Below are 15,540 nucleotides of genomic sequence, written 5' to 3'. Positions count from 1 at the left end.
TATTAACCCTCAGAGGTTCATGTTTGATCATAATTTGCTGAATTGTATTTACCGATACTACGAGTAATTCAACTAGTTCATAATCAATAACTTTTTAGCGTATTCATATAATATATCTGCTTAATTCATGAAAAGTCTTATGGATTTCTCTCAGTTCCCTAACCTCCTCTTCTAACTCAGAATCAAATCCCACATTATATTTACTTAGTCTCGCGAGAAAGCATGTATATAAACTACTATTGTTTCAGAAAGAAGGAAAATATATATAATTACCTGGGGCTTATCGGTGAGACTAAAGATTATATGCCAATGGTTTGAATGGAAATAGTATTTTGCACGAGGCAACACTAGAAAATGTTTTCCCTTTTTTTTTTGTTCCCTTTGTGCGTTAGCAAAAAGGGGATTTTCTCTTATTTTTCAACCCCTTTTTTGCTTCTGTTTGTCTTAGCCGCAACTTGCTGCGTTCCCCCTTTTCCCTTTTCTTTTAGTTCTTGTGGGCTTTGCCCCTTCTTTTAATTTGACTAGGTTTCTTCTTTTTGTTTTATTTTATTAGTTTGTTCTTTTTTTTCCCTTTCTTTGGACTTAAATTATTTTCTAAATGTCCAATATGTCCTCACTTAAAATATTGGGGTATTACATCCTCCCCACCTTATGAAATTCGGTCCCCGAATTTAACTCAAATGCGTACCTGTAGACTGAAATAAATGGGTATACTTTGCTTGCATATCTTTTTCTACTTCCCAAGTAGCTTTTTTAATGGTATGATTTCTCTATAAAACTTTAACGAACACAATTTTTTTTGACTGTAGCTTTCTTACTTGCCTATCAACAATAACTACCGACTCCTCCTCGTATAATAAGTTCCCATTTAACTCTATAATCGGTACTTCAATCACATGAGAGGAGTCTGATACACATTTTCTTAGCACAAAAACATTAAATACTTGATTTATGAAAGACAATCCGGGAGGAAGTGCCAAACAACACGCCACAATTCACACTTGGTCTAGTATTTTGTACGCCCCTTTAAATCTCGGGCTCAACTTACCTCTTTTTTTTTTTAAATCACATTACACCTTTCATAGGAAAAACTCGTAAGGACCCTCTACCCCGAATTGTGAAAACTAAGTCCATTCTCCTCTAATCCGCATAAGACTTTTGTCTCTTATGAGTTGTGAGCAATCTGATCACCGGACCTTGTCAATAGATTTTTGTACTAAGTCGGGTCCTAATAAGTTAGTCTCATCGGCTTTAAACCATCCGATAGGAGAACACCATCATATACTATACAATGCTCCATACGGTGCCACCTAAATACTTGATTGGAAGCTATCATTGTAGGCAAATTCAGCTATAGATATATAAGCGTACAAGTTACCTCCAAAATCAAAATGTAAGCTCTCTACATATACCTCAAGATTTGTATAGTACGTTCAGATTGCTCGCATGTCGGCTGATAGAATAGGATACTAATATCTATCTACTCGTGTAACCAATGTTTCTTGGAAAGATTGTCGAAATCGTGTAGTAAATTGTGAGTATCTATCAGACATGATGGGCAATAGACCACATATAGTTCGATAATTTTCCATTCATGTATATTTGAGTATATTTATCCTCAATGTGCGAAGTTTTGACTGGCAAAAGTGTGACTACCATGTAAGCCAATTTCAATTACCCACATATAATTATAACTTCTAATTGTTTAAGGTAGTTTTGTCATAAAATTCACTTTGATTATATTTTATTTTCACTTTGAAATCTCGAGTTGTTGTAGGGTGCATGAGAGTCACAAATGTTGACATGCTAACAAGTTTAAACTTTTAGAAACAAGGTTAAGTTAATCTTCCTTCTTTCTTTTTTTACAAATATAATTTTTTTCTAGTCATGGTATATTTTACTAGGCTTTGGATGTACAACGTATCTAGGATTGTGAGCTCTTCAAGAATAACTCGTCTTAACACATCTACATCTAGTACACATAACTAGTTACCTAGTCGAGAATACAATTTCTGTCAATAGTTATATCCTTCTTTTACTAGCTAGAATCTCATCTTGATGTTTGCATAATCGCTCATCTATATATTGAGTTGCCTTTATGTGCTTTACTAATGAAGACTTTACTTGAACACAAGCCAAAAGTTTAGTTTGTGCATATTTTTAACCAAAAGTTTCGCTATAGGATCTATATGTGCCGAACTACCCCACAATTGTTTTTTTACTTAATGCATTGGCCACAACAATGGCATTTCCGGGATGATATAGAATAGTTCAATAATAATAGTCCTTAAATAGTTTTATCTATATACCTTGCTAAAAATTTAAATGTCTTTGCTAGAAGGCGTATTTTAGACTCTTGTGGTCTATAAAATCTCGCAAGTTTCATTGTACAAATAGTGTCTGTAAATCTTCAGAGCAAATACAATTACGGCAATCTCCAAATCATAAGTGGGATAATTCTGATTGTACCCCTTTAGTTGTGTTGAAGCATAAGATATCACATGATCAGTCTACATGAGAATATATCCTAATCTAACATTCGAAGCATTACATAACACTGTAAATCCTCTAGAACATGATGGTAAGGCTAATATTGTTAGTGGTAAAAAATATCTTGAGCTTCGAAAAGCTCTGCTCACATTTTTTCGTCCACTGAAACTTTGATTTTTTTTTTCTATGTTAACTTGGTAAATGGCGCCGCTACTATAAAATAATTCTACAGAAATAGATTGTAGTAGCCTCCCTAGCCCAAGAGGTTATGAATCTCCATAGAAGTATTTGATCCTTGCAACTTTTGAACTGCTTCTATCCTATTGGGATCTACCGTGATCACATCCTTGTTACAATATGCCCGAGGAATGCCTCTGAGTCTAGCCAAAATTCATGCTTCGAGAACTTGGTAAAAAGATGATTTTCTCCAGCGTCTTTAACACATTTTTCAAGTGATCCTCATGTTCTTCCTGGCTACGAGAATTTACACGAATATTGCTTTTAAGAACTATGAAATTTTTTTTTTCCTCCAAAAGCCAACTTGAAAACTTTCTCCATTATGTACATCAATATAGCTGGAGCATTGATCACTCCAAAATGTATCACAAATAACTCTTAATGTATGTACCTAGTTCTAGAGACGGACATCGAAATATATTCCTTTCTTATTCTAAGCTGATGATAGCTAGAATGAAGATCAATGGCTTTTTATAATAGATCAAACAAGCAATCTATACGAGACAATGAATATTTATTATATGTTTCTGCCTTGTTAAGAGTCTATAGTTTATGCACAACTTTCTTTTTTTGGTCTCGTCTTTCTTTTTCTCAAACAATATTGGTGCATCCCATGAATATATACTCGACTTGATAAAATTCTTATCAGTAGGTCTTGCAACTATTCCTTTATCTCTATCTAGCTCCGCTGGTTTCATACAATAGGGGGTTTCGATATGGGTTGCATGTTAGGTGTCAAATCGATACCAAAGGCTATTCTTGTACTAGCTAATCCTAGTAAATACTCAAAAATATATCAAAGAATTCTCTAGCTATTGGTACCTTTTTCCGAGTTAGGTGTCTTGTCTCTTTATGTCTCTTATCATAGCTAAGGACCCCAACAACCAATCTTTAGTAACATTGATCCTTGATACGTGATATAACCTTATTTATCTTTGGAAATTGTTCTGCTCTTAGGATAAAATTGGATGAGTTCAGTATCTCAAACTCAACTTCCTTTGCATGTAATCGAGGGTGGCATGGCAAGAAGATAACCGATCCATTTCAAGTAGACCATATTACTAATATCAAGTTGACTAATATATCCCTACGTTCAACTTAAATTTGGCAAGCTCGTTAAATATATTCAGTTAACTTAGATCCTCCCACATGAGTAACAACCCAAAGAGATCATTCAACATCTCATAGTCCATGTTTCCAATTGTTTGACCCCCGCTAAAATTCTCACCTAATGAATTCCCCAATATTGTGCTTCCCACATAAAACTTTTGTTGCATACCTGTCACACCCATATTTTCAATATTTTAGCAAGCTCAATTAACATAAAATAGATCATACTCTTCATATATGAGGTTACCATAAAAGGTTAATCACCCCTTAGACAATTCCTTAAACTTTAGATAATGTGTATTTAGCTAGCCGAGGAAGTCTAGTGGCATATATCTGTACTTCTATTGTGTTAACCAATTTCTTACATAGTAGATTCATGCTTTTGGCTTAAAAGAAGGAAGCGATTCATAAATAGTTTAGAGAACTCATTCTAAAGTAAAATATGTTGCTCCTATCGATGTTCCTAATAATACGATATTATACCACTAATTGGCTAGTTCTCCGGTCGGTATAATTGGCTAGTTCTCTGGTCTGTAAACTCTAGCTAAACAGACCTTTTGTGTCACGAACCAAAGTTCATTTAAGGTCGTGATGGCGTCGGACACCGCTGTCAGGAAAGACAACACTATATAGTTAATTAAATCCTCTTTTAGTATTTTTGAAATCAAAATTTCTTCAATGAAATAATAAAGATAGAACTCATAGAGTAAATGATAAATATTTTTAGCAACTAAATTTCTAAACAATTCATAACCATTCCCAAAATCCGGTGTCACAAGTGCATGAACAATTACTAGGGAATTAAAAATAAAATACAGCATTTGTCGAGAAAACAAATTAGACAGGAAAATATAATAACTCTGAAAGAGACTCTGTTGGCTGCGGATCATAATACAGAATGCAGCTCACCTATGTCCCCACAATTATTAACCAACCTCTGTGCCCACAAGGCCGCTAGACATATATGTACCTGCACAATAAAATGTGCAGCAAGTACAACATGAGTACGAAAATAACGTGTACCCAGTAAGTATCAAGCCTAATCTCGAAGAGGTAGAGACGAGATGGCCGACTTTGACACTTACTAAGAGTCAATAATAATAAATGAAATAAAAATAGCAATATCTAGATCAATATGATTTATAGAATTTACAATAATTTTTTTTAACTAGCATAAATAATTAAATTCCTTCAAATGCAACAATTCTCAATATATTAATTAAATTCCTTCAATTCCAATAAGTTTCCAATTTATCAATTAGCCTCATTTACAGAAATAACAATAATTCCTTAACAAGCACAAATAAATAATTTCTTTAAATTCCAAAGATTTTTAATTTATCAATTAGCTTCACAAGCTACAATAAACTATCAAAGTATCGTGTAATTATTATTATTAGGCACGATTTCTGCCGAGGTCGTACGACCCGATCCAGAGTATCGTGTACACTGCCGAGGGACGTGCGACACGATCTATAGATGCATCTATCCTGCAGAGGCGTTCGGCCTGCTCCACAAAAAAGGAGGACATTTTCTTATGTACCTCCGAAAGGAGAGTATATTTATTATAAGATAAATTAGGGAGGAAGAACAATTTCTCTTAACAATTAATTAATTTAAACAGAAAATCAAGTATATGAGATTTCCACCCTTTAATATTTTTATCTAACAATTCACAATATATATATATATATATATATATATATATATATATATATATATATATATATATATATATACACCAAATAATATTAATTAAATAAAGAATACAATTTATACAAGTAATTCATGCTTTGAGTCCTAAACTACCGGGACTTTAGCATTAATATTAGCTACGCACGGACTCTCTTCACCTCGTGCATACATAGCCCCCACAATTAGCAACAATTATTACTTTAATTACCTATGGGGTAATTTTTCCCTCACAAGATTAGACAAGGGACTTACCTCAATTTACTCAAATTTAATCCACTAGAAGGCCTTTTCCATGATTATCCAACTCTGTCTGGCTCGAATCTAGCCAAAATAAATTAATACAATCACTAAAATTTATAGGAAGTATTTCTATAAGAAAATACTACATTTTCAATGAAAATCCGAAATTAACTCAAAAATAGCCAGTGGGCCCATATCTCGGAATCCGGCGAAACTCACAAAATCCGACAACTCATTCAATTACGAGTCCATCTATACTAGTTTCACTCAAATCCAACTCCGAATCGACACCGAAATCTCAAAAATTTATTTCTATGAGATTTCTAAATTTTTCCAAATTTCAATCTCAAAATACTAATTAAATGGTGAAAACAATGATATATTCGTGTATATTGACCAAATCCGAGTTAGAATCACTTACCCCAATGTATTTCCTTGAAAATCTATCAAAAATCGCCTTTGCTCAAGCTCCAATTTGTTAAAAATGGAAAATGGGACGTAGTTCCCTCCTTTATAGTTCTGCCGAGGCAACCTTCGGAACTGGGCCTCGATCGTGGCTTTGATCATGGCCCTCGAGCCCGGGCCTCGATCATGGCCTCGAGCCTGGGCCTTCGATTGTGACCCTCGAGCCCTGCCTTCGATCTTGGGCCTCGATCTTGGGCTCGATATTGGGCTCGATCACAACCCAGAATATCCAGCAGAAGAGAAAAATTGCAGCAGCTGTTTTAAGTCCAACTTTTGATCCGTTAACCATCCGAAACTCACCCGAGGCCCTCGGGACCTCAACCAAATATACCAAAAGTCCTAAAACATCATACGAACTTATTTGAAACCTCAAATAACATAAAACGAACTAAAACCACGAATTATGCTCCAATTCAAGCTTAATGAAACTTAAAATTTTCAACTTCTATATTCGATGTAGAAACCTATCAAATCAAGTCCGATTGACCTCAAATTTTGCACACAAGTCATAAATGACATAATAGAGCTATGAAAATTTTTAGAACTGGATTCCGACTCCGATATCAAAAAGTCAACTCCCCGGTCAAACTTTCAAACTTAAATTCCTATTTTAACCATTTCAAGCATAATTTAACTACAGACTTCCAAATAAAATTTCGAACACGCTCCTAAGTCCAAAATCACCATACGGAGCTGTTAGAATCGTCGAAATTCTATTCCGGGGTCATTTTCTCAAAATGTTGACCGAAGTCAAACTTGGCCTTTTAAAGCTAACTTAAGGAATCAAGTATTCTGATTTCAACCCGAACACTTCCAAATCCCGAACCAACCATCCCCGCAAGTCATAAATCGTTAAAAACACATATGGAAAGTTTTATTTTTGGGAACGAGTTTCCAAAAGTTAAAATGACCGGTTGAGTCATTACATTCTCTCCCACTTAAATATACATTCGTCCTCGAACGTGCTAAGGACTATTCCGGAGTTGTCCAAAATCACAGTTTAACACTTCGAGCATCTACTCGTGCTACCCCAACTAATTGAGCACATTAGCTTGAGCCAATTTGACGATTCTCCCCTTTATTTAGGAAATTAAGTCTTAGAGCCCAATTCTAACATCCAGAATTCTCCACCATGCCTGTTTCCAACCTACGAACACCGTATCAATCACTACACGATGCACCAATATAGGATTGCATACCTTGGTTGAATTTAGACCATGCACCGTACCATTCGCATGCCCATAATAACATTCCCGATAACAATAGTCGAGATTCCACGAATCTGATGTTCACAACACACCTCATGATACATATAAGTCCTGTTCCAACTCTTGAAATGCTTCCACGATAGAAGAAATGTGTAGAAATTCATAACCAACTGCCGAGTCAACAAATTATTGAGTTTCTCCTCCTGACTAGAATCATCACCCTATTATAACCAAATAATGGTATTTGCTCTTTATTATACTTCATATAATCCGATCGCACTGATCCCGGATCTAATAATCTCGTCTCCCCCAGCATGAGCTACTCAGGAAATAATCCACCTCAGACACGGAAAAAAGCCTCATATGATGCCACAATGAGCTAATAAGCTACGGACTCGATCACGATACACAAGGAAAACGAACTCTGGAAAGGATTTCTCAACCCACGTGACTAATTAGACAACTGAAAAGGTGGCTTGAACCTTCCTAAAAAAAAGGGAAACAAACACACAAAATAGAATATAGGGAACTGTAATCAACATCACGCTGTTACGGCGTGCAACCCGATCCAAACAACATACCCTTGGCGGCATGCCACCCGATCCGCACAAAAAGAATCTATAAGAAAATACTTACCGAGCTAGAATGCTCATTACTACAAAATATCCGAATATTGGACACAAGCACACTAAGTGCATAATACCATCCCTAGAAGGACCGACAACGCCATGCGCTACAAAACTCAAGCACAACTAAGGTGCAATATATGATCTGAATCTCGAGAGCCATCCTGCTCATATAACACCATCGCTACGCGGAACCTCAACACATAAGAAATTTATCAAGTCGTTTCACAACTCACACGGTACAATATAGTATTACATGAAATAGCTGACGAAGAAACGACATGCAACGTTCAAATACTCCTCCATAGGGAGATTTTATGCTGAAATGAACACATCCGGCCTGATATAGAGCCCGTATTCATATTTAAATCCATCCGCAGACCTCAAGCCGATTCTAATCGCACCATACTAGGCTAATAACCTTTCAAGGATCCATAATAACCCTTTTTTCCCATAACACACAAGAACGACCATCATAACCGGAACAAACTTCCACAGTCCACAACTAAATGAACCGAGCGCTCTCGAGGCATAAATTCTCGAATGAGCGATATTACCACAATCTTCATACTTGGTTTCAATCTTCACTCAATCAAGTGACTACATGCCACTCTTACACAATCTTTCCATGAGACACGCTCCCACGACCTTTCGCACCAGGTAGCAAGTCTGCACATCTATGCTACCGGTTACACTAATGCTGTAAAGCATATCAAGAATCCATAAATCAATACACAAGGTCTCTTACACCTGACATCGACCTTAGGTGATGCCGAAAATAATACCATCTTACTTTAAACATCTAAATCCTTTTCCTGCTCATCCGAACTCATGACATCCTTGTCAACACCGAACCGAAATCTTGAATCCTCAACTTTCAAATTCCATGCTACTTAGTGCACTTAATCACGCAAATGCGCAGGAGTACAAGAATTTCCATCGTAACTCCCGAACCACTAATAGGGTAAACACTTCATCATATAGAAACCTTCTACTTAACTCATTTCAAAAGAACCATTGCAACAAGTGACTGAATTCCCATATCCGTAGAAAATACCGGCCTCAAGTAGTGGTTTAAACCACCATAACTCTTCCGGGATCCCTCTACACATAACATGCCATAATACTTGAATTCCTCCAAATAAAATCAATTACGGCGGCCTCCAAGCCTCGCACGTACTGCCGCAAATTACATGCATAACTCTATGCGCTGAAGGAACTGATCATTGCCACCATCATGCCGATTCAGCCATTGTTAGCCGACCCATCTTTTTCTCAATTTATTCTCAACTTGCCTTAGAAATAGTAATAGCTCCATTCATTACATTACGAACTTAAATACGCACTCATCCCGAGTGACCTTATTTCACGAGACCACGATTCAAAACCCACGAATCATCTCATACTCCTCCTTGTGCGCACTTTTACATCTTCAACTGGTACACCTATTCTGAAACTTCTTTTATGAATCCGAAGTTATTTTCTTCCGTTTCTCTAATGCTACACCACAACCGGAAGATAACGCAGAGTACCCCAAGCCCCATTTCATAATCTGCTGTAAAAGCTCGATACTCAACCATACTACGGACTCGAGATCTTTAGGCACCGTACTTTAAATTTTTGAACCCTTTAAGACCGTTGTCGATAGTCACTTACTCTGACTTATTCCCAAACATGATCAACTTCAAGGCCCTGCTAGTACATGGACACTTTCTCAAGGAACACCCGACTATCTCACTTTCCCTGTGCATTACATCTACACGAAGCATAAACTCTGAGTCTTCCAAAAACCTGAATATGAATCGATAAGGCCAAATATGGCACACATTCCCCAAATCCTTTGCTCAAATTACCACTGATGTTTTCTTCCCTTAGTTGCAATGACCTACCAATACACCGATAACCAGGAACCTCACAAATAGACAACCATGCAATCCAATTGTAGATGGTGGGGCTCTCCCACTTAGCTTGAAGCTACAATTACATAACTCTGGAATTCACCGAGATTCTTTCTTCATCGTTGACATGATCCTGCACAAGCAACTTGCCAAATGTCTCGAAATCCTTCTATTATCCTTTAATAAACACTCCGAACCACTAGCCACATTTACATATTAAATCTCTTACCGGGTAGCCAGTAGAATTCTTCGCAGAAGCTTCGCCAACACCACGCGACCGCTAACCTGCTCATAGGAGATAACCAACCTGTGGAAATTACATGCCGACATATTCCAACGCCGCTGCACTGGATGCAATTACTACGAAATCAGTAGATCATCCTGAGTCCGAGCTCATTCACCAGCTGCACCGGTCCGTTCACTCCTCATGGACGTCAACTAGAGGTGCGACAATACATTCCAATCCAAAATCATGTTGTATCCTTCTTCATATCAAGCAACTCCCTCCCATTGTATCCAATCTTCCTCAATATAGCAGCTAATATTACAACTTAAGTCAGTAGACCTAGTCAATGTCCATCCTAAATCCCAAATCACTTCAAACTTTCCTCAAGCCGTGTAGTTATCCAACCACGTAACTCATATGCTACCTTGCTACTCTCCTTTAAGCAACTACTCGATTTCTGTTTCTCACACTTGGCCTCCTAGGAACTTAACCACCACAAAACACCTTCCACATGTCCTTCCTCATCCTTCGCTGTCCAGTTGTTGCCTTAACTAAAAATCTGTCTCTGTAGCACTTGAACCAATAGGTCGTTACCAGCTTTAAACCTTTCTGAGGATCATCCTTCTAGAGCCATCAATACTAGGAACGCTACTTTGACCCTGAACCACTGTACACCGCGATCTCTAACAACTGCTTCCCCTATACCCATTCCTAACACCCCGCCGTGAAGGCGAGTTGAAGAAAACTATAACACCGGCAAACCTTAACGCATTTAACAAGGTGATGACACCACATCAAAATTGAGAACTCTACCACGCTCGAAGATATCATGCTTCGTTACTCCATCAACCCCAAACCTGAACATTAATAGTCTGATTGCCTTTTCTCCGCTGGAAATAAAACATGGAACCTCTGAATCATGTACTGGGAAAAACATTTTTTCAGGTCGTTTACTACCCCTGACACATAGGCAGGCATTCTACCATTACATAAACACTGTGCGATAACAACGCACGAATCATCATAACAAACAATGCCAAATCTCAAAACCTTAGGTAGTACTGATACTTAACTTGAAACGATAGAGCGACCTTCCACAAGGCGACGACAATAGCCCAATTAATTACACAAGGAGAAGCATCCTGCACTACATCTGTAGTACCATTAAAAATTTCCTCGATCCCCAATTTATAACAAGCGCTTCGCGACGCATAAGATTGAATAAGAAGGAAATGAAGGCATAAGCCTCAAAGGAATCGAATCGCACGATGAGGAATCAAAAAGGGAAGTATTCCTAACAGCCCTGTAGCCTCTCGAAGATAAGCACAGATGTCTCCGTACCGATCCGCAAGACTCTACTAGACTTTCTTATGACTCGTGAGACCTACGTGAACCTAGTGCTCTGGTACCATGTTGTCACGACCCAAAATCCATTTAAGGTCGTGATGTCGCCGGACATCGCTGTCAGGCAAGACAACACTATATAGTTAATTAAATCCTCTTTTAGTATTTTTGAAATCAAAATTTCTTCAATGAAATAATAAAGATAGAACTCATAGAGTAAATGATAAATATTTTTAGCAACTAAATTTCTAAATAATTCATAACCATTCCCAAAACCCGGTGTCACAAGTGCATGAGCATTTACTAGGGAATTAAAAATAAAATATAGCATTTGTCGAGAATACAAATTAGACAGGAAAATATAATAACTCTGAAGGAGACTCTATTGGCTGCGGATCGTAATACAGAATGCAGCTCACCTATGTCCCCACAATTATTAGCCAACCTCTGCGCCCACAAGACCGCTAGATATATATGGACCTACACAATAAAATGTGCAGCAAGTGTAGCATGAGTACAAAAACAGCGTGTACCCAGTAAGTATCAAGCCTAATCTCGAAGAGGTAGAGACGAGATGACCGACTTTGACACTCACTAAGAGTGAATAATAATAAATGAAATAAAAATAGCAATATCTAGATCAATATGATTTATAGAATTTACAATGATTTTCTTTAACCAACAGAAATAATTAAATTTCTTCAAATGCAACAATTCTCAATATATTAATTAAATTCCTTCAATTCCAATAAATTTTTAATTTATCAATTAGCCTCATTTATAGAAATAACAATAATTCCTTAACAAGTAGAGATAAATAAATTCTTTAAATTCCAAAGATTTCCAATTTATCAATTAGCTTCACAAGATGCAATAAACTATCAAAGTATCGTGTAATTATTATTATTAGGCATGACTTTTGCCGAGGTCGTATGGCCCGATCCAGAGTGTCGTGTACACTGTCGAGGGACGTGCGGCACGATCCATAGATGCATCTATTGTCACGACCCAAAATCTAACCATGGTCGTGATGGCGCCTATCGTGTTATAAGGCAAGCCTATTTTTCAAAATATTACTACTAAATCGATTATAAAAATTTAATAAAACAATACCAATATTTGAATTTCTCATAAACTAAATTAACTCTAAATATAATATAAAAAATACGAAAACGAGCCCCAAACATCGGAGTGTCACTAAGTCATGAGCATCTAAAACTATGAACTAAGATATATAAACTGTCTAACTGTCCAAAAGAAGAAATGACAAGAGGAGTAACAAGGTCCTGCGGACGCTAACAACTACCTTGCAGTCTCCAAAGATAGCCGGCCCGAACTCAACGATCGCCGCCTTCTAACTCACCTGGATCTGCACATAAAGTGCAGGGTGTAGTATGAGTACAACCGACTCAGTAGTAACAGAAATAACTAAGGAATTGAGCAGTAGTGATGAGCTAAGAAGAATAATCCAATTATTATTTCCACAATTAAGTACAAACAAGAGTAGACAGGTAATTTCATAAATCAGTAAGACTACAAGGAAAATTAACAGGTAAATGCAGCAACAACAAAAGTAAATACAACTTCACAGCAATGTCACTCCATCACTCAACACTCACACTCAGCACTCAACGCTCAACACTCTGCGCTCATGGGGGTGTGTACAGACTCCGGAAGGGCTCCCAAAGCCCAAGCGCTAAGCACAGACAACTCACGTGCCATCATATCAATTCCTGAATCCGCACGATCAACTCACGTGCTACGCGGACAACTCACGCGCTATGGTATCAATACCTGGACCCACATGGTCAAGCTCACGTCCTTCGCGGACAACTCACGCGCTATGGTATTAATATCCTCACAACCAGGCCCTCGGCCTCACTCAGTCATGTACCTCTCCAGCCTCACAAAGCTTATAAGAATGGAGAAAAGAAACAATCTCAAATGAGATGGTGTTCATTGCGAACGCGAGGGGAGTCTCGCGAACGCGAAGAATAAGGGGACACGACCCACATCAAGTATCACAACATATCAGCAAAATAATAGAGACTAAAGTAAACATGTACAATAATTTCTATGACTAAGTACAAATAACGTGAGCATGAATGAAGCCTAAACATGATCTCTAACGTGAAGGCACACAAGTTCACCAACAAGTAAATGCATAAACACAGATAATGGTTATTAGGCCTCACAGCCTCACGGGACGGAGCAAATCTCAATCCCTCGAGGTATACACCCACATGCCCGTCACCTAGCGTGGGTATCACCTCCAAATAATCAAATGATATCAAATTCTCTCAGTTTATACTCTCAAAGCCACAGTTAAAACAGTTAATTACCTTAACAACATAAAATCCTACTCCGGGATGCCCTCGTCTCTGGACTTGATCTCCAAAAGCTCCAAATCTAACCATAATCAGATTAATACCATCAACATAGGCTAACAAATCGAATTCCACAATAAAAACTACAAAATATGCCAAAAATCCGAAACCGGCCAAAACCCGCCCCTGGCCCACATCTCGAAATCACTCAAAAATGGCAGAATAATAAACCTCGTCCTCTCCCGAGTCTAACCATATAAAATTCATCAAAATCGAACTCCGTTTAATCCCTCAAACCCTCACTTAAACTCTCTAAAACTCAACCCCTTACTCTCTCAATTTCACTTTGAAATCATCAATCAAATCCCAAAAACAAAGATAAATTCATGAAATATAATCAAAACTGAGTAGAGAACACTTACCCCAATCCTTATGGTGAAAATCGTCCCCAAAATCGCCCAAATCCGAGCTCCCCAACAAACCCTCGTTTTATATATTTTTTTGCCAGTTATTCAGCCTCGTTTCTCATGTCAAACGATCCCGAAACTCGTCTTTTATGATTCCAATGGATTTCTTGTGAAATTTTAGTCAAGTTAGGCTTTTGAATCACTCAATTTGACCTTATAATGAAGGAGATATGTAGGTTTTAATATTTGCAAATCGTGCAGATTTTTAAATACACCGTCAGTGGTAATTTCGTAATTCATCTGACAAATCTGGCAACCCAATGTTTTAGTAAAATGACCATAAAATCCTCATACGATATCCAAATTCGGCGATTCTTTTTGCCACGGATCTGTAATTACGATACGGATATAATGCTTCAATCAAAAAAGAAATCGGAGCTCATTTGTTCAATATGATATCATTTATGCTTGAAGAAACGACGTCGAAACATAAGAAAAACGAGAGCAACACAACTCAAACCTATCCGAAACTCACCCGAGGCCCTCGGGACCTCTACCAATAATTCCAACAAGTCATATATCACTACCTAAACTTAGTCGAACCTCCAGAACACCTAAAACAACACCAAAACACCAAATCAACCTCGAATTCAAGCCTAAGAACTTCTAAACTTCTAACTTTCGCTAATTCAAGTCTAATTCTACTACGGACCTCCAATTACATTCCGGATATACTCCTAAGTCTAAAATCATCCAAAGAGTTCGTTTATTCATAAGTCAACTTCCGGTTGACTTTCCTAACTTAGCTTTCTAACTAAGGGGCTAAGAGTTTTATTTCACTCCAAAACTACTCCGGATCCAAACCTACCAACTCGATACAACTCAACACCGCTGAACAACACATAAAGATGCAGGAATAGGAAAAACATGGCTATAACTCTCGAAACTACTGTCCGGGTCGTTACATCTATCCTGGCGAGGCGTTCGGCCTGCTCCATAAGAAAGGAGGACATTTTCTTATGTACCTCCGGAAGGAGAGTATATTTATTATAAGATAAATTCGGGAGAAAGAATAATTTTTCTTAACAATTAATTAATTTAAACAGAAAATCAAGTATATGAGATTTCCATCCTTTAATATTTTATCTAACAATTCACAATATATATATATATATATAAAGAATACAATTTACACAAGTAATTCATACTTTGAGTCCTAAACTACCCGGACTTTAGCATTAATAGTAGCTACGCACTGACTCTCATC

This window comes from Nicotiana tabacum, chromosome 9, assembly GCF_000715075.1.
Source record: "Nicotiana tabacum cultivar K326 chromosome 9, ASM71507v2, whole genome shotgun sequence".
Classification (NCBI taxonomy): domain Eukaryota; kingdom Viridiplantae; phylum Streptophyta; class Magnoliopsida; order Solanales; family Solanaceae; genus Nicotiana; species Nicotiana tabacum.
This window is presented reverse-complemented; position numbering follows the sequence as displayed.